We start from the raw sequence: 20930 nt of genomic DNA on the forward strand, positions 1-20930 counted from the left end.
ATGGTCCCCCTTAGAACTTGGAAAATTTTGCAAAATGAAGACCTAATTGAAGCAATTTGGTGGACCATTTTGCCACTATTATTGTGTAAAATTTAAGTTTGAACAGTTGAAAAGCCGAAAATTGTGAAATGACGGTCCATAAAGCCTTTCGTTGTCACGTTTTCCCCATTAGACCTATAAATTGTGTTAAACATAGGGCCTAAATTGGCAAATGTCGAAAGCAGAAGCGAAAATGGTCACTTGTTTATCCATGGGGGTGTCTGAGGGAGATGTTCCCCCCTGAGAGGGAAAATGTTTGCCAAATTAAAACCCAATTGAAGACATATTTGGTGCATCATTTAAACAGAAAAAAAGGACCCGAACCCAATTTGCAAGATTTCAAACTGACACTATGCAACTTTAGAGACTCGCAATCACTAAAACATACATGGATCGCGATGCTGACAAAATGTGAGGGGCCCTATATATCGGGAGTAGGTCCTAAATGCCAAAAGTCGAGAATAAATGCACAATATCGGGTGTTTCTCTATTCAAATCTTGCAATATCTGAACGCGTACGTTTTCAAGATTTTGTACGCATTGGACTTGGGGACTATGGATTTGAAGGAGTCAGAAAAAGCCTGAACGCGTAAATACGCGTTTTTTGTGCGTTAAAGTAAACCCTGTGTAATACAACGATGCGTTCCCATTGAAAATCGTTGAAAATGCAACTTTTGATTTTGGGGTTTGAGGCTTTGGAGGCGCATATCTTGGTCAATTCTTGTTCGTTTTTCACGAACAGGGTGTCAAATGAGAACGCAAAGTCCAATTAACAAAATGTACATTTCAGAATAATCCAAAATTATCAAGTTATTGAACAGCAAGGATGAATATAACTGACGAGTTTCTTGTTGTGCCTGGTGATTTGCAATGACTGGAGAACAGAGCACTTGAAATTTAAAGTAGCAGAAAGCATTGGATAATACGAAAATAAGTAATCATAAGTGATCTAAAAGCTATATTACAAAACACACATTGCAGTTTAGAACTGCATGGGCGAGCAGGGGTGAGTGTGTATAATGATCTCACACCACCAAATAAATCCCCATAGAGATAGGTACTAAATTTGCTTCAAGAAAATGTCATTTTTTCTTCGCAGGAGCGACTCGGCTCTTAGCCACAGCTATGATGGTTGAAATTAGCCCTAGCCTGATCCTTATGACTGGGGAAAAAATTACGACTGGCCCTCGAAGTCTATGATGTCCGGGAATCACCTAATTTACATGCAAAATCATGCCAGTGTTTCTGTATAGAAAATCATCAAAAAATACTCAATCTCTCTCATCTGTGGTGCACTTATTAGGATTTGATATTACTAATCATGACCAATCCAAATTTAGCCAAAATCATGCATTTTTAATGCTTATATTAGGCGTCTATGAGTTTTTCTGAGAAATGCATCAAGGGCGCACAACCATATAATACTATTTGATGGCGTGAAATCATATAGGCTATATATTAAGTAGATTGATCAGAGACAGCTATAAAGTGCTCAATACCAAATTTGGTAGAGCTATTTGAACTTGTACAATTTCATTACTATATTTTTCAGTCTTCAAGGAAATGAATATTAAAAAAAGAGTTGTGTGGAATTTTAGAAGCATATGAAAGTTTTATCGAAATTATGTGGCGAAAATAAAAATATGTTGCATTAAAATGTATTGATCTCACTTTATATCCTCGGATGTAATATTCTCTGCACTTTGTCTCCATTGTGGCAACAAATGTGTGCGGATTCAAGGAAACAATACATTATTATTAAACATCTCGGCCATATACTGCGTCTTGAAGACGACGAGCCTGTGAAAGAATATACCCTTTATATTCCACCACATGGGAAGAGGAAACCGGGACGGCCGCTTCTTGTTCATTTTCATTTCGTATTAGCCATTCCTTTTCCCGTTCATTATTCCTCCTCCTTTGGGACTCCAAACCCGGTATCTTTCTCTGCCTTCTCTTTGTATTCATTCCCAAGTTAGCCTCATAACAATAATGCAAACAACCCTATCGTTGGACATACCTCATGCAAGGATAAAATAGTGGCGATAGGTAGTGGAAATCAACAAGCGTTCTGTCTGTTTAAACGGTCACTAATGAGACAATGATGAGCGCGAAATCAACAGTAATCGGATCTGCCAAACGAAGCAAAAGACAACAAATTAGATTGACTGACTTGTCAAAAAGATGATACAGAAGAGAGTTTGTTTGTTTGTTTGTTTACTAAGGTTGGTCCGTGAGGGACACATGCTAATCCATGGGAAAGCCATGGACCGGCCCACAGTGGGCCAGGGCGGAATCAAAGTGTGCCAAAATTCAAATTTGGTGAATGTGGAATTTCCAAACTTTTTCAGTTGTTTGAGAAAGAAAACATTCTGAAATATATTATTTGGCCCATAATTTATGTTTCGATGGATTTCATAAGTGTCGTTTAGTCATGAATTTGCCCCAAAATTGTCATATTTTCTCTTAAACTGGTAAAAGTGTGAATTTTGAAAACAACTAATGTAACGTTAGTAAATGAGAAACTGTTGTCTTCCCATTGTGCATATGTCATACCTAATAGTAGTCAAACCAGATCATTAAAGCCAAAATATAAATAATTGTATTAATCAGGAGTAATGAGGGGGCTAATTTGGTGAAATACGGTAAAAATATGCATTTTTGGGAAAAAATAGAAATTTAGTTTGGTACTAAATCGATTTGTCGATTCCTGTTCAAAAAATAATGTTATAATTTGTAGACAAGTCTTAGAACTATGTTGATGGCAATTGTTTTTGCAAATATTTGCCAGCCTGCATTCCAGGGTCCATACAATGTACCCTATTTGCTCACATTTCAGCTGATTTTGATGGATCAGTACGGCGTACGGTTTATCATGTCATGTGAATAGCGCCCTCATATTGCTTAAATACCCTGGGGATTTTGCGGTTTTCACTACAACTCTGCTCTAAGAAATAACATAAAGTCTCAATATTTCAAACAAATCAAACAAATCCATGGAAACATTATCAAAAACTTTTTTATGCTGCTTATGCAGCGCTATGCAGCAGGCTCACTTTCAGATATAAATTTATCATACCATGTTTGTATGGATGCTTTGCACATTCATCATAGAATTGAACTTCCAGATAACATAGCTTAACATTTTGAAAGGTAAAAAGCATTCTTTATCGTTAACGTGAACGATAGAATAACTGTAGACACTACGTGGATCATTTCACACTCAAAATAAAGACTGGCTTAACCGGAAACTGACAATGCAGCAGCTGAACTTTCAGCTGCAGAGGTTCGTAGCACTTCTCATTCTGAAGGAACTTCATCAGCACCAGCACCAGCCGAGATGGACGTCTTGGCCCTCCTAGGAGGGCCGAAACGTCCATCGAATATGTGGGAGGCACTGTCGATCGTTCAAAGAAAAGGAAAGCACACGATCTTTTAGAAGTAAAAGAGCCTGATATACGCAGCATCACAAGACATATGCTAACTATACATTTAATATGAAAACTCCTTGCTTTCATAAAATGTACTAGTAAAACACATACAGTTTGGATTAGTTTTTGGATTAGTTTTGTGACTTTTTTAATCATGATAATGGTATCATAAAACAATTTCATGAAAGTAGCTCAGTTTCACAGTTCATATGAAAAACCCTAAGCTCTGTGCTGAAATTAAGGACATGTGATAAAGTTGTGGTCGTTTTGGTCGGAAAAATAATTGTTTTTAAAATAATGAATATCAGGGGATTAGAGTAGGCCTATTCAAACCTCATTAGCATTTTGATTGAAACGTACATTCATATTTTACATGCACATTCTATTCTGCTTTGAACATCCATATAAATTATAGAATTTATGCATGAAAGAAACTCAAGACACAAGAACCCCATGGTCTGCCAATTTTAAACATGACATCTAGATTTGGTTTTACGTCTAGGCCTACTTGAAAAAATCCAATTCACATTCGCCTATATATATCGAACGACGAAATCACGTGTCTGTAATGGAGAATTGCAATTTGAATCAAATTATATAGTGTCGTTTGTGATGACGTTGAAGTTGTAACATCCGGGGTGGGGATCTTCCATTGACATGGTATACGTATTATGTGCTTGCCTTTTGGGGTGCTTTTTTGCCAATTTTGGTAAAGCGATGGGTGGGTTTTCACCATAGACGAAAACGCCCAGTATTATTGTGTATTTTGATAAACATATTGGTAAAAGCACCCAATTTGAGCAAAATCGGTTGCTTTTTCAAGGAAATTGGTATATTGATTAAAGCCAAAATTACGTTTAAGACAATGGCAACGTTTTGGAGTCCGGCAGGAAGAATCACCTACAAATTTTGCCCCCACCCCCGGGCCCACCCCCAACATTTAGTCTGGTTGGTTGTTTGTTTGCTTATATTAAAAAATTACAATATCTGCATTTTATTGATGTCATATGTATTAGAAAATGCCGTCAGTGAATTTTGCAATCCGTTTAAACCTTGAATATGCTATTTGATAATACTTTTCCAATCGGACATTTGAATCACTGTTGTAAGAGTAATTAACCAATCACGGCTAGTTATTTTAATGACGTCATATGCCTTGGAAAATGGCTCTATTGGATTCCGCAGTCCTTAAAACGCCCGATTTGAAAGTTTTTATAATATTTCTTACACAGGCATTTGAATTACTGCGGGAGGAATAATTAACCACTCATATATCAGCATATTAATGACGTCATACGCTTTCCAAAATGTCATCATTGAATTTCGCTCCCCTTGGAACCCCTATTTTGCTTTTTCAATTAAAATTTTAACATGTATAATTTGAAATACTGTTGTAAAAGTAATCGACCAATCACCGTTCAGCATTTTGATGACGTCATACATTTCTAAAAATGCTTCCATTGAATTCTGCAGCCTCGAAAACCCCTAATATATTCATTTTACCGTGTTTGTATGCGTTTGATTGTCCGTTTATAATTTTGGCACACTTTGAGGCGATTCTGGCCCACTGTGCGGCCGTTCCAAGCTATAAAATCATTTTGCACAACCCTGGATAGCCAGTGTAGGGTTATAAAGATGCATGATGACCCAGATAGCTTTGATAAACAAAGCAAAAATGGAAAATAGAAGAAAATAGCAAGGAAAAGGGAAAAAGAGAGAAGGCCACTCCCAAACACAATTGTACAATCTTAATCTTAGCCCTTACTGCGTGAGAAAGGAACTGAATTCCATTATCATGCCCCGATGCCAGGCTTCTTTTTATTAATCTGTTCTGCAAAATGCAAAAATGGGTAACGGGCTCACTGCACCCACAAAATATGGAATAAAATGTAGATAAAGAAAATCATTTAGCATATTTTATTCAGTGATTGACCTTTCAGTTGCAATCAGAGTACTATACTCTAAACATCATAAATCCTATCGCATGTACACTTCTGTATTGCTTACATGCTTACCATATCGTAATGATTATTTCAAAGCTCTAATGATTTACATAATTGAACATAATTATTATTTAAATACTGTGGAGCAAGACCATTAGCTAGCTCTTCCACCCATTATTCATGGTACTGACATTGAGTCTTTTAAATGTTCGTTTAGCTATAGTGGCGTTAAGTTGTGGAACAATACCCGCCTATTAGAAATGCTGTTAATGTTCAGTCGTTTAAGGGATCCAAAATGAGCGTTTATTGCGTTTCGACAGTATTTTTTGTGGGACATGAGAGCACCTCAGACCTATCGAATTGCATTCTAAATACGAAGCATGTCTTTCTGATATCAAATAATTTTCATTTTTAAAAATCACAATATAATACAAATTTTATGACAAATTATAAAAATTTGATATTTTTCAAATTTTGATATATAACAGTCCTCGAAGTAATTATATAAATCTAATGATATATTCTTAAAGTGTATGTAGCAGGAGGAAAAGCCGACGGTCAATTGAAAATTTTGACCTTTCATATTGAAGATATGGATTTTTTCCCAAAAAGACCTAATTTTTTTTGGTGTTTTGGGAAAAAATCCATATCTTCAATACCAAAGGTCAAAATTTTCAATTGATCATCGGCTTTTCATCCCACCTACATACACTTTAAGTATAAATCATCAGATTTATAAAGTTTACTTCAAGTACTGTTAAATATCAAAAATATCAATTTTAATGATTTGCCATAAAATGTGTATTAAATTGCGAATTTCAAAAATCAAAATTATTTGATATCAGAATGACATTCTTCGTATTCAGAATGCAATTCGATATGTCTGATGTGCTCTAATGTCCCAAAATAAATACTGTCCAAACGTTCATATCCCAGCCCTTAAGATAATGTATAAAAGTAGCCATCTGAAGTAGATTGCATATTCACATGATTTGATGTTTTTTAAAAGTTGTATATACCTATAATTACAGACTTGACATTTAATATGGAATATTTTGTTTTATATTGTTCCAAGACTGGTCTTGAGGGAGTCTGCATAATTTTAATTGGGGTATGTCGGGGGATGGTGTAACATAATTGCTTGATAAAAAGTTTACTTTCGATATGTTTACAATATGGCGATCATAATGTAGCGAATTTGCCTAAAATGAAGGATTTAGGGAGGCTGAATTTGAGTTTTGTGGGGGGACACAATTTCGGACTCTGTTATTATCAAATTCATAGGGGTTTGAGGTGATATTTCTTACTAAACTTCGTCAGCAACTGGCATTCACTACAGCTGAAATACACTTACAATGTACCAAGTTTTCGAACAGGGGAGGAGCTTAAAAATAGGGCTCTTAAAAGTTGTACGTACTCAGAAAGTTTGAATGGCCCCTGGGGTCAAATGTTATAAACTAACGGTACAAAAACTACTGTGCGGATTCCTGGTTGTCCAATAAACTCACACTGTTTCTTTGTGTACGGTAAGTTTATAACCCTGGGGACCATTCAAATTGCCTGAGTGCATACCTCTTTATAGACCATATTTTTTAAAGCTCCTCCCACTTTCAAAACTGGTAGATCACGGGTGCATTTCAGTTCTGACGAACACTTATTGGTATTTAGGTCCAATCACATTGCCTCAAACCTCAATAAATCTGATAATATCAGAATAATATTGCTCAAATTCAGAAATTTTACCCCCACAAAATTCAAATTCATTCTCCTTAAATCCGTTAAATACATTATGAGCGCCATAATGTAAACTAATGGAAAGCACATTTTGTCAAAGAATTCTTTTCTCGCCCGGCACAGCCCAATTAATATTTAGTCCGTGCCGTTTATGCAGACCTCTACCAGACCAGTCTTGGAATTTTGCGAAAAAGTATTCCATATTAAATGTCAAGTCTGTATATGAAATTACGTGCCATAATTGTTTGTATATCTACATGTGTTTTCATGTATAATTACTATATTTTATATGAGTGTCTTTTAATATTATTGTAACTTTGTATATTGCAGGGCCCGGCTAGAACAGCTTTAAGCTGATTCGGGCTTACTCTGGGTAAAGATAATAAATAATAATACCATGGCAACCGCATAGATATCTATATAAAACACTTTTAAAGAACGATATTGTTATAAAACGTCTTTTTGCAGCTGATGCTAAAAATAGCAAAAATAAGTATTTGGCCAATCAAATGGCAAGAATCTTTGTATGAGTTATTTCAATCAATATGTAATCACCTTTAACGTAGGATTACTTGTAAGAGGTCTGGTACTTGAAGTACCGCTGCAACTACGCCTATAAAAGTATAGTTTTAGTCATCTTTGCTATCATTTCAGCAATACTTTGCTTCGTGGAAAATGGCAAAATTAGTGACAACATTATTGGGATTAATATTGGTGTCGTCGGTTACTTTTACAGCTAGTCAGAAAAGAATGGGAGGCCAAGGACCAAGATTAACAACAAGTATTCCACGAGCCACAAGTCCTGGCAAAGGAATGGGCACAGATGACATACGCGAGTTAACTTCCATCGAAAACTTATCACCAACAGTGAGAAACGTTTTGGTAGAAACTACTGCAACGACGACTGAAGAACGTAAGTCCAAAAAGGGAAAATTAACTACGGCTTAAGGGCTCGGATAGCAATATTTGCATAGTATTTTGTGTGGGACCTGAGAACACAAACACAGCAAATTGCATCCAGAATACAAGGAATGTCCTTCTGATATCAGATAATTTAGATTTTTTAAATTAGCGATATAAAAACATTTATTGTAAATTTACATTTTTTGATATTTTGATAGTTAACAGTACTAAGGTGTATGCAGCTGGGAGGAAATGCTGTCGGTCATTTGAAAATGTTGACCTTAATTTACTCGAAAGGATTGATTTTAATTTTTCTTTTGCCAACTGCAGTTATAAGGACAAATCATTTTCAACCGAAAAAGACTGAAAATATTTACTCTAAAATCTCTAAATAGCCTCATTCCATGCGCAGGCATGTAATTTGGTATACAAAAATGAGTACGAGTCAATCCAAAAACCCATTTCAATTTATTTAGATTGATTTTATCATCAACCATTAAAATTTGAGAGAGTAACATTTTTCTTTTTATCTCAATGTCTATTAAAATTGAATTCCAACTATTCCTATTTAATTTTAGCATGTCCACATCATCTTGGAATGATGAGCGGTGCCATACCAGATTCCATGATCACAGCCTCATCTTTCCTGCCACACCATTTAGGGGATCGAGTTCCACAAAATGCCAGGTTGGGTGGAACTACATTTTGGGCTAATTCTGATTTTGATTCTAAACCATGGATCCAGGTCGAACTATTGAGAAATCACTCGCTAACTGGTCTACAAACGGAGGGAAATTATAACACCGATTATTATAGCTACTGGGTGGATACCCTCCGCCTTAAAACATCAGCAGAAGATAATTCATTGTCTTACGTCAAGGACACAAACGGAAATAAGGTATTCATTAATTGCAAATCGTAATTTAAATACACCTTTTTTTAAAGGTGTATTACATATAAACATATGTTCAATACAAATGAATTGAATACCTGAGTGGAAGAAGGGCCCAACTCCATCAAAACTGTTTTTGAGATATTAAGAAAAAACTTAATATTTGGAAAAGTTTTATAGACAGAATGTTTTTATCTTCAGGGGACCTTTAATACATGAACATACAATATTACATACATTCGAAATTATATATGAAGTTTCCATGGCAACGGCACAGGTCTTAATACGAGCTGGAGTTGGGCCCTGCTTCCACTAGTATACTGCAAGTGCCAGTTTCGTGAGCAGATGTGTTATAAATAGCTACAGAAATTTGGTAATTATCCATTAATTGCACAAGTAGAGGCATATAATATGTTAGCAAGAAAGTTTATTGTAGTGAAAAGCAGATTTCATGGATGAACAAAATTCCTCTTTAACCCAATATTTGTGGAAGAAGGGCCCAACTCCATGAAGTTGGGCCTTTCTTCCATAAAAACTATGATTAAGTGTACATGGAAGACTATTTAGAGAGTGGATTTTGGCTCATCTTTCACACATAAGTAAGAATAGTCTTCTGGCAATAAAATGCTGAAAAAAATTGGAGTTGGGCCCTTCTTCCACTCAGGTATTCAATTGGTAACATACGGTAGTACAATGCCGAATAAAAAAGTTTGATGACAATAAAAAATATTTAGAAAGACAATTTACCACCGCTTATGATATTAAGGATAGTTCACTGAGCAAAGTGCCTTAGTCAAGATAATCGGACGAGACCGTGGAGGTATTGCATTTAGCTCCAGAGCCATTAGGCCCGAGAGCTAAATGCAGTAACTCCACGGTCAAGTGCCATTATCTCGACGGATGAACTTTTGCATTTAACTTTTCGAGTGCATCAGATATAATAAGAAAATAGGTAATTTATTGCTGCTTTATTTTGAACATTTAGAAAAAAAAGCACATGTTAAATTTAAAAGCAGTCAGTGACTTGTTAGAAAAATAAATCACTGCATAATTTATGTTAATATTTAGAAATTGTTTTACCCTATTACTATTATAGTAGTTAATCCAATTATTACATCACTTCTACGGTGAAGTGATGTATCGATTGTAATCTTCAAATTTCGTAAGTTTAGGGAATCGAACCTGCTGAAGAGAGTAAAAACGCCCACTAGCAGGGTCAGACCGGGCGGAAGTGATCAACTACTATGATCCCATCAGGCAACAGTGATCTGTTGTTCCAAGAAAGTTTTTAATTTGATAAGGGAATGTCATTTTACTATAATAATGTCGAGCAAACGAAGGATATGCATAACGGGTATAAGATATGAATACAAGTGAGACAGAACGCACTTTAACCCCTAACCCTAATCTCTAACCCCTAACTTAATTAGAATATCGTGAAGTTCTGCCTTGAATAAAACATCTTTCCGGATTCTGAATCTACAATATACATACCCCTGGTTTATTAGCGCACAACTTCACGCCCATACGGCCATTTTCGTCGACTATAATCATCATATTTCGCGGGAAAAAGAATGATACTCATGCTAAATTGAACGAACAAGTTGCGAAATTGGCCGTGAAACCCATATTAAAATAGTTTACAGATATATAATAAAAATTTCACATTAATAAACCTGAAACCGTTCATTTACTTAACAGAAATCATTCCAGGCCAATGTGGACGCAACAAACGTCGCTACTATTACTCTCGACAACCCTGTCATCACACGTTATGTAAGAATATATCCAAGTAAATGTATGCAACGAGGCGTCGAGACTCATATTTGTGTTCTGCGATTTGAGCTAATAGGGTGTGGTAAGTAGAATTTGATACTAATTTTTATATTTTTACGTAATTAAATTGGTCACGGATGTACTTGCAGTATAGTCCAGTCAATCTGGGAAAAATGGTTTGACCTGCACATACAAATTGCAACAGAAAGATTTCCTGGAAGTGTCTTTAAAAACACTCTTGAACAATATATTGATAATATATTGATATACCACCCATAGTGGGTAGGAGAACATGAAAACTAATATGAGATACTGTATTAGGATCACATATTAAGTATCATGTGAGAGTATACTCTTGTACTCCAGAAGACAGGATCACATATTCAAGGACAATATTGTTCAAGGTTGCGCCGCAGGCTTACAAAGAGACAATATTTTTCAAGGTTGCGCCGCAGGCTTACAAAGAAACAATAGCAATCAAGCTTAAACTTTAAATTAGCACCCGATAGAGGGCAGGGCCTGAAGAATGAGGGAAATTATGGGGTAAATATTTAACGGAATAAACTGCATAATCATATTATTTAGATTTATTCCGTTAAAAATCTTATTTTAACTTATCAAATTACTAGTTTTTATATTCTATGGTGTCAAATATTTAATATGTGATCCTGTCTTCTGGAGTACAAGAGTATACTCTCACATGATACTTAATATGTGATCCTAATACAGTATCTCATATTAGTTTTCATGTTCTCCTACCCACTATGGGTGCATATACAGTCCTTGAGTTATAGACAAAAAGGTGAATGGTCATATTATATGCTCCACGGGTGTCAAAATTGAAAAATGCTCATATTTTCATCAGAACTAGTCTCAAATTGTTATTGTGGAAAATATAAACCAAAATAAGAATAGTTTGCATTCTTTTGAATGTTTTGTTACATACGTAATATCACAAAATATGTCAAGGTCACAGGGTTCAATTAGATCTGACCTCTAACCGTATTTTCCAGAACCCCTGAGATATGTCAATCTGTACTAAAATGAAGAGCTTGTTTCCAAAAGGCGCTAAAAGCCTTATTGATATTAAATCATTTACTTTTGGGTTTTAAATGTTAGTTCTTATGTCAGTAACTACAAAAGCACCTGTTTTTGAGATCCTGATTACAGTGTTTTATTGTAAGTTATCTTTTATTATTCTGTTTAAAGTGGATTTAGCGTCTTTTGGAAACAAAATATTCAATAACATTCAAAATAATGCGCAATATTAAACAAAATACACAACACTATTTTTTTTACAAAACAAAATGTACTTTATTTCAACAATGTAATGATATTTATTCAACAAAAGCTTGAAATTTTCAACGAAAATTCTGTCAAATCATTCCATTTTGCCCTCAAATTGTGGTTTGTGGTTACTGTGAGCATACTTGTGTCTGTACAAGTTGAAGTAAAATACTAAATTTTGATCAATAGTTGCCTTGTCAACAGTAGAATTGGCCCCATGCAATTTCACTCTGTAACGGCCTATTGAGCACAGTGATTGGTCAGTTGGATTTAGCACATTTTGGAAACAAACTGAAATGGAGTTAGCGCCTTTTGAAAAAAAAAGTAAAACCCCTGTAATGGAATTGAGCGCGTTTAGGAAAATTCCATGAAACTTATGATATAACCCTATACATTGGTTCCAATAACTCAATTTTGGCCAGAAGTGGATTTAGCGCCTTTTGGAATGTAAACTCTTCAAATATTAAGATATGTTTGCAAGCGGAACAAATGCAGACAATTTCTCTAAATCAAATAGAGACCCATGTTTCTGAAGGGAATTTTCTGAGAGTGTCAAAAACGACATCAAAAAATTAAGGAAGTTTTATGGGTTTTTTAGTTGTAGGTAAAAATGGAAGAAAAAAAGTGAAAATTCTCTATATTCAATGATATTTTGCCCAATAGCTTAAGAACTTAATACAGACCTATCGGAATTCTAATGTCATATGTATATATAGTTGATTTGAAATTTGGAGAACAGAGCACTTGAAATTAAAAGTAGCAGAAAGCGTTGGATAATACGAAAATAAGTAATCATAAGTGATCTAAAAGCTATATTACAAAACACACATTGCAGTTTAGAACTGCATGGGTGAGCAGGGGTGAGTGTGTATAATGATCTCACACCACCAAATAAATCCCCATAGAGATAGGTACTAAATTTGATACAGAAGAGAGTTTGTTAGTTTGTTTGTTTGTTGGTCGGTTTTTTTCTGTGTGATTTAGACCATTTGTTTTAAAGTGGTAGATAATTTACTGTGGCATGACCAACTTTGAAATATCACCCCTACATAAATTTGATGAGATCAAGCAAAATCAGTCGCAAATTTTGTTTCCTGTTGCTTTGGAAACTCTTTAAAATGATCATATCTTTGGAACTGGTTGTTCAATTTCAATGGGGTTTTCTGCAAAATGCAGCTTTGTAAATTCTCTTTACTATCCTATAAGAAACTGAAAATTTAATATTTCCGTGTTCCGACCGATTTTGCTTGATCGCATCACAAATAAATAACAATTTTCCGTATTTCAGTGATTTTATGTGAGCTTTTTGGAGATGGATGCAGGTGAAATGGAATCTGGTACAATGTATTGTCATTGGGTATTTCATAATTTGACTTGCATATTTAAACGCATTATATAAAATCGGCTTTATTTATTTCCTTTTTATATTGTTGTCAATTGTTCCAGACACGACATCGACAAGCATTATAGAAAGAGTAACATCAACACCAGCCTCATCAGGTGCCACAACACCCATTTCATCAACACCGATCCCATCAGCTGCCACAACATCCATGACATCAACACCTATCTCATCAGCTGTCACAACATCCATGACATCAACACCGACCCCATCAGCTGCCACTACTTTATCGGAAGCAAACCATGGTAAAGAATATCCTACCTACTTAATTACCATCCTGTCATCTAACCTCTCCAGTCTGGACCCATCAAACTAATCCTCAAACCTACCTGCCTGCCTGCTATCTAGTACCTCTACCCACCTACACCTACTACCTACCCCATCTAAGGGGCTATGTAATAATTATGAGCCCCCTCCCCCGGAGGATTTTAAAATGGCGTGCCAAAATTGCTTGCCCCAGCTACTTGGTCTACCAAAAATTGCCTTCCCCACCACGCCCCCTTGTCGGTGCGCCAAAAGTATTTGGCCTCCCCCCTTGCTTGCACATGCCAAATTTGGGGGTTCCCAATTTGCAAACTTTAAATGGCGTAGGCATATGAAGAGCTTTGTTGCAAAAGCCCATACATCCACTTTTTGACTTTTTGAGGAAAACAGCTTTTTTAATTGTACAAGTATTACTCGTTCGATTTGATTCAATTTGGATTTGGATAAAGTGTGGATGAATAGAAACTAAAAGAATAGGTTTGGTACAATTTTCAAGCCTTCCTATTTATTTTATTATTTATTTTATATCGCGCCATTTGTGGATATAAGGGCTTTTGCAACAAAATAAATTAACCTCTTTTCTAGAAACCACCTTTGCATTCAAATTTGAAGCAATTTTTTGCACTGCACTACTTTATGTAACTTGACTAATGCTTTCAAAATCAAAAAGAAAAATTGAAATATCTCATTTACTTTTTTAATTACGAATTTTTAATTAAATCCGGCAAAATGACATTTTCGAGCGTTCCCGAAGCTATACAGTTTTTGTTAATTACAGTGATTTTTTTTCTTCAAACATAGTGACACCAAAACAGTTCTTTTTGGTTTTAATAGTTAAAAAGCATTCAAGGCTACTATTGTACATGCATCTTTCCATGCTATGCTGTGCAGTTTTCAGTTTTTGCTCCATCCTCTTAGTAGGTATATCACCTCAAAAATAATTGCAGCAGAAACGCGTTATTTAATGTTCCAACATTATTAAGCTTTATTAAAGCATCAAAAATCAAAAAACAGAATTGAAATCGGTCAATGCATTGTGATGTAATGTCAATTTAAAGATGCTCGTAGATGGAATGAAATCCTGCCACAAATGGCTGTAATGACAAAATTGGCACATTTCGAGATTTTGAAGGTTTATTTGGACGCTTGTTTGAAAAAACAGCGTTAATTTAAATAGCACATGTTAAATGCCTATCTTTCCTGATTTCTTTACAGAAAACAAAATTAAAAAATCCATCATTGAATAATTATAATAAATTAATCAAATATACTATTTTAGCCATTTCGGCCAATCTGCAGACAAATTAAATCTCAAAAAATGACTAAGTTCAGCTTATTAATATGCAAAATTGATGCCAATAGAAAACCGTACATGATATAAAGGTGCGGGTTTTTTTGCACACATATGTATACAAAGTTCTTTCAATTGATGACAAGAAATACACAAAAAGTAATTAATTATGCAAATTAGGTAATTACAGCTAATTATGTATTTATGATATTATTATGCAAATTAGGCATGAGTAATTTTGGTGTTTTTTCAATATTTAATGAACGTCTGTTCATTCATCATAAATCTTTTAAGTATGATCCTGTTATGAGGTTGAATAAATGAACTGCAGTTAATTATTTAAAAACAATACAAAAAAAATTAAAAGTTTGACATTTTGACGGTGTCTGGAATATAATTTTCATTTTTACTGTAAACATGGTATGTGTCACCATTACTCAAAGCCAAGTCCGAAAAGTAAAAATTAAAATTCAGTTGCAATGAGACTTTAAATTAACATTTTGTCATCTGGATTAACATGGGAGGATAATCGGTACAATGAACAGCAATTTGACTGTACCGCGTATACAAAAATAGTATGGCCTTGGACACACACAATGGCTTAGAGCTATTGTGGTTTGGAAAATTACTCCCTAAAAAAACCATTGATTAATGTTTTGCTTCAACTGGTTTTAGGGAAGTGTTTCATTTGTTGTCGACGGAATTAATTTACATGCTAAGAAAGATTAGTATTTCAGCTAAATGGTGGTAGTTCCTTTACTTCACTAGGCCTATATTTACTGATTTATGAGCGATCTTCAAAAATCCATAAAAACAGGCAGTAGTTCTTAAACAAAACAATTTTTAATTTGGGGGGACCCGATGGTAGCCTCGGGAAGGCTTCACACACCATATATTAAAAATTCAAACAATTTGGATAAATGAAGCATATGAAGAAATTCATTTATCGACATGGATGTTTTCTAAAATTGGCCAAATTTGAAGCGCGCCCTTTTCAATTCACTGTTATGCTTGCATGCACAGTGTAGCAGAATTATTGTGCAGCCACTGTGACATACCTACTCTTAGTAAGTGACCATATTTCAGCTTCGTAGGTCATGGCTGGTAGTACACATTGGTTGAAAACCTTTCGTTTCAGACAAGTTGGCATCTTGCTTCTTATGATGTCGTTGAGTTTACCAAATGCACACCACACAGCGATATTTCCCTACCCAAAAAATAGCGCCATCTCTTGATATACGGGAATGTTTGATGGCGATATTTTGAGGCGTTAAACATCCCGAGTAACTGAACTATGAAAAACTATCCATACAAAACATTTCAAAACACAACCCGGCATGTAAAAGATCATTTCACAACTCTCATATTCCCAAGAATACATACTGTATTGTAGAAAATAAATGGGTTGATATTTGAATAGATTCAACAGTTAGGACGCTGGACTACCAATTCTTTAGAAATGCATAGTCGCGCTAAAAGTCGATCGATACATGTTAAAATCAGCACAATTCAGAGATACACCTTTTTGCTATGAAATTTATTTTCTCGGTCAAATATAAAGCAATATTTTTTTTCTTCAGTAATGTCAGTTAAAGACATAGTGCTTGGATATACATTTTTTTTTTAAATCCTGGTGTTAAAATTCAAGCATCATATTTTGTCTTTTAGTGTGATATTTTTGATTTTTATAGGCCTTTAGTTCGCCCGCGAGCTTTTTACGGAATTCATTTTTAGCGTCTCAAACTAATATAGTTTGCTAAAGAAAGATATTTCCCACCTCTGTAAAGCACATCGTGTGGGTCTATATATTATAGTTTTGTCAGAATTTCCGTTTTTATTTTACCCTTTTTCCCTTCATGCTCTGAAAATGTCAAACTCAGTACTTTATCTCGGGAACAACCAGCAGAAATAATTGATATTTCAATTGTTGTCAACCAGGTCCCTTTTCCATTGAAAACCAGGATTGCCTGACCAGCGATTTGGTAGCCCAAATCCCCAATTCTGGTAAATGAGGTGAATTTTGGAAATTTGCTCCCGTGATAGCCTGCAATTTCAATTTATAGGGGCTATGGATTCCATGATTATGAAAACCATTTTGTCTGTTTGTTTGTTTGTTTGTTTATTTACCTAGGATGAGGTCCTTGGGAAAATCCACTGTCCAAACCTAGACAAATTCGCGTGTTATTAGAGGGGATTTTAATTTTCTGTCCCTCCTATCTCCAGGTGAATTTTGAATGACACCCCCCCCCCCCCATCGCGGGTTGGCATTTTCATTACACCCTTCAGACTTGCGTTCGGGTTTGTGTAGGCCTATTTGTCATAATTTAGCGCTATAGGACCTACTTTCTAAATGTAGGCTATAGCTATAGCCGTGCTATATAAATATTATAAGGTACCGGTATGTAATATTATGTAGGCCTATGGGGATGGGGTGGGTACTCAACACATTTTAACCATGACTTACAATGCAAGGCTCATTGTTGCCATAAATGATTTTTCCTTTAGGTCATTATAATAGGTTGTTATAAACTTCCATGTTTAACCTTGTATTGTTTTGGCTGCTTCATTATGATTTTCGGTGGGTTTAAGCAATTTCAAACAAACACAAACAAAAGGCACTATACCCAGTCACCTTCATGACAATTGAAACACTAGGTAATTTCTTTGCTATATTGAAGTTCTGGCAACTCTGTATCCAGGCCGGGCACCCAGAGATATCGATCCACAATGCTAGTATTAGCCTAAGATTTCACGCGTGAATTTGAAAATTTTTCAGCTGGTAGTCAAAAATTATGGAATCAAAACGGAAATTTTGACAACACTATGATATATATATCGCTCACGGTGATGTGCGTTAGAAAGTTGGGAAAAATCCTTCTTTAGCGAACTATATTACTTTGAAAAGCTAAAAGGTTGATCCAAAAAAAGGCTCGCGGGCAGAGTTGAAGCCTATCAAAATCGAAAATCTTACACTAAATGACTGAATTTCACGACTAAGTTTAACACTAAGATTTGAAAAAATACAGTATCAAGCATTACAGTTTTTCCTGACATTTACTGAAAAATGAAAATTATTGCTTTTCATTTGGCCGAGAAAAAATTTTTACACTGAAAAGGTGTAACTCAAAATTTAGTTCATTTGAATACCAAATTCGATCGTTTGTATTGCCTTATTAAATGACTGAGTGAGCCTTGCAGAACAATAACAATCGGTAGTCCAGCGTCCTAACTGTCAAGCCATTTCCGAAGGGCTATTTTGATAAAATTTTCATCAAAGGCCAATATGATGATGACATTTTGTATTCCAGTTTTACAATATTTTTCGAGTTTTGTTGAAAATTTTGGAAGTTTTCTAGGGTCTATGCAAGTACAATGCACAGATACATGCATATGGCATCTTCCGCCTTTTGTCATATCTTCGGATTTTATCGGTCCTGCCTTTTACTACATATTCAACGCCTCGGCATGCGATCGGATGTATTACAGCACACAGACATACTTAAACAGGTAGAGGTTTATAAAAGCGAGTTTCAGTTTGCAGTTAAGTACAGAATAATAGCATGGAATATAACTATACCCCATGGTATCAGTTAAACTCTAAAGTTCCTACAGCGAATTTGTATAAACTCATCACAAGAATACTCTGTTAGCAATATGAACAAAAGAGTTTGTCCAAGTATTCATGATACCAGCATGGTAGCCCTCATAATAAATGCCTGGTATTGTCTCTTGAACATGCTTTGGCCGTGCTTGGTACATCCTTGACAAAAGGTACAATGCAGTCTTGGGTTCGAGTCCAGTAGAGAAATATTAATTTGGTACGTGGTCAATAGGTGAAATATCGCTGTGCACCAACCAGCCCTAGTCCTCCTTTTTACTTCATCCATGTGATTGTGACTCGTGTTGATTAGTTGTACACATATTGTTCCATCTTTTTTATTTTTTTTTTATTTCTGTGTTCCCTACCATGACCAGCTGTTCTGTGGCAAACTGATTGAACATGACTTTTATCTTTTTCATGTTAATTTTTAGTCCCACTTGGTTACGACACAGCTGTTATTTTTGGCAAAGTAATATGCGATATGAAGTACCAACATTTGTAGTGGAAAATTGCATGACTATTTTTTTGTTTATTTTCATAGGAATTGGCTTCAAAGGAAACACATCCTTATCATCTCTTGTCATGGTAACCATGGTAACCGTGTTGTCAATCATATTTCATGTGTTATTGAAATAACTATGTATCAATGGACATTTTAAATAACTATAATAGTTGAAAACAACTGTAACACTAATATGTTTCGAGGGCTTAAACCCAGAACCATCCATGTCCAAAATTACATGTTACTCATTTCGTCAACAAATAGGTTCATTCTGCCCTCCATAATAAATACAAGTGACCATGCATATACCCCAAAGCCACTTACATTTATCATGAAGGGCAGAATTAACCATCCATTTGTTACCGAAATGAGTAACATGTAATTTTGGAAATAGATGGTTTTAGCTTTAAGCCCTCGATTTGTTGTTTCAACTTCGGATACTTTGTGGTTATTTCTGAATGGATGACAGTGTTTCAAAACTGATAGAAACACGAATATTTCCTTGTAGCCCAGGCAAGCAAGATTTCACTTTGCTAAGCTTTAGCTAAGATTTTGCTTCACTAAGCTAATTGCAACATAATTTACGTAGGGGAAATTTACATGAAACCAAAATGGGTTATACGAGGGTCAAATAGGTGGTCAGATCTTGTGACAAACCATTTGTATTTTGAAACAAATTCATCAGGTTTGGTAATGAACGAATAAATAGAGTTTTTCTTTTGTCAAAACCAATTTGAAGAAAACTTACTAGTTTTCTTGCTGACAGTTTCGTCAGTTAGCAACTGACTTTATCAAAAGCTTGGTGTTGTTGTGATGATCAACAGCTGACGACTGGCGGGAAGTTATGTCACTTCCGGTGTTAGTCAACAAAAGCAGTCAAAGTGGGAAAGAATCAGAGAGACCCCCTCGTTTTTAAGAACTCCTCGCCCCCTCATAAGCGATCACGTAGCCAGGGCTTTCCTATATTATCAACTGGGGGAGTTGGAAAATCTTAGAGAGAGAGAGTGATAGGAAAGCCAGATGGATTAAAGAATCAATACAGATCCTCTTTGGGGCGAGGAGTAATGAACAGAGACGAGGGGGTCTACAATCTTAGTCACGTGTATGATCCACTTCTGAAGACTGCCAGCAAGACTAACACCGGAAGTGACATAACTTCCTGCCAGTCGTCAGCTGTTGGATCATCACAACAACACCAAGCTTTGATAAAGTCAGTTGCTAACTGACGAAACTGTCAGCAAGAAAAACTAGTAAGTTTTTTCTTCAAATTGGTTTTGACAAAAGAAAAACTCTATTTATTTAACCATTTGTATGTATTCCTCTTATCTCAATATGATCCTCTGCATATATTATAAGCCATTATCTTTTTATGTAATTCCGTACCCATTCAAATCTTCAAGGTGTAACTTTTCATTAACCCCTAATCTAGACAATGAAAATTGATTTTTTTTTTTAATTGAACGATCATGACTATTCCGACACGCCTTAGTTAAACCCTTGCCCAAAAAGTGCATTATTCAAATAGGCGTTCTTTGTCTGCTCCATTGGCGCCATTTATATTTACAATAATGTATATGGTCGAATCCAACGAAAAGTGTACACGGCATGTTCAGGGCCATAACATAAAAGTATTAATAAATTGGCATTCGTTTTTGTATTGTGTTTATTCGCCTTGATCATACGCTTCGCGCCATATATAATAAGACCCCCTTCTGTGAAAAACTTAGGCACAGAGACCCCAAAACATGCTATTTTTACCAATTTTTTCAAAATATTTCTTAAAGTATTTTTAAAAACATCTAAATCAGTTATGAAAAGAAGTCATTGGATTGAATCTAAATTGATGTCCAGAAAGGTGTGTATTC

The sequence above is a fragment of the Amphiura filiformis genome, chromosome 5, assembly GCF_039555335.1.
Source record: "Amphiura filiformis chromosome 5, Afil_fr2py, whole genome shotgun sequence".
Classification (NCBI taxonomy): Eukaryota; Metazoa; Echinodermata; class Ophiuroidea; order Amphilepidida; family Amphiuridae; genus Amphiura; species Amphiura filiformis.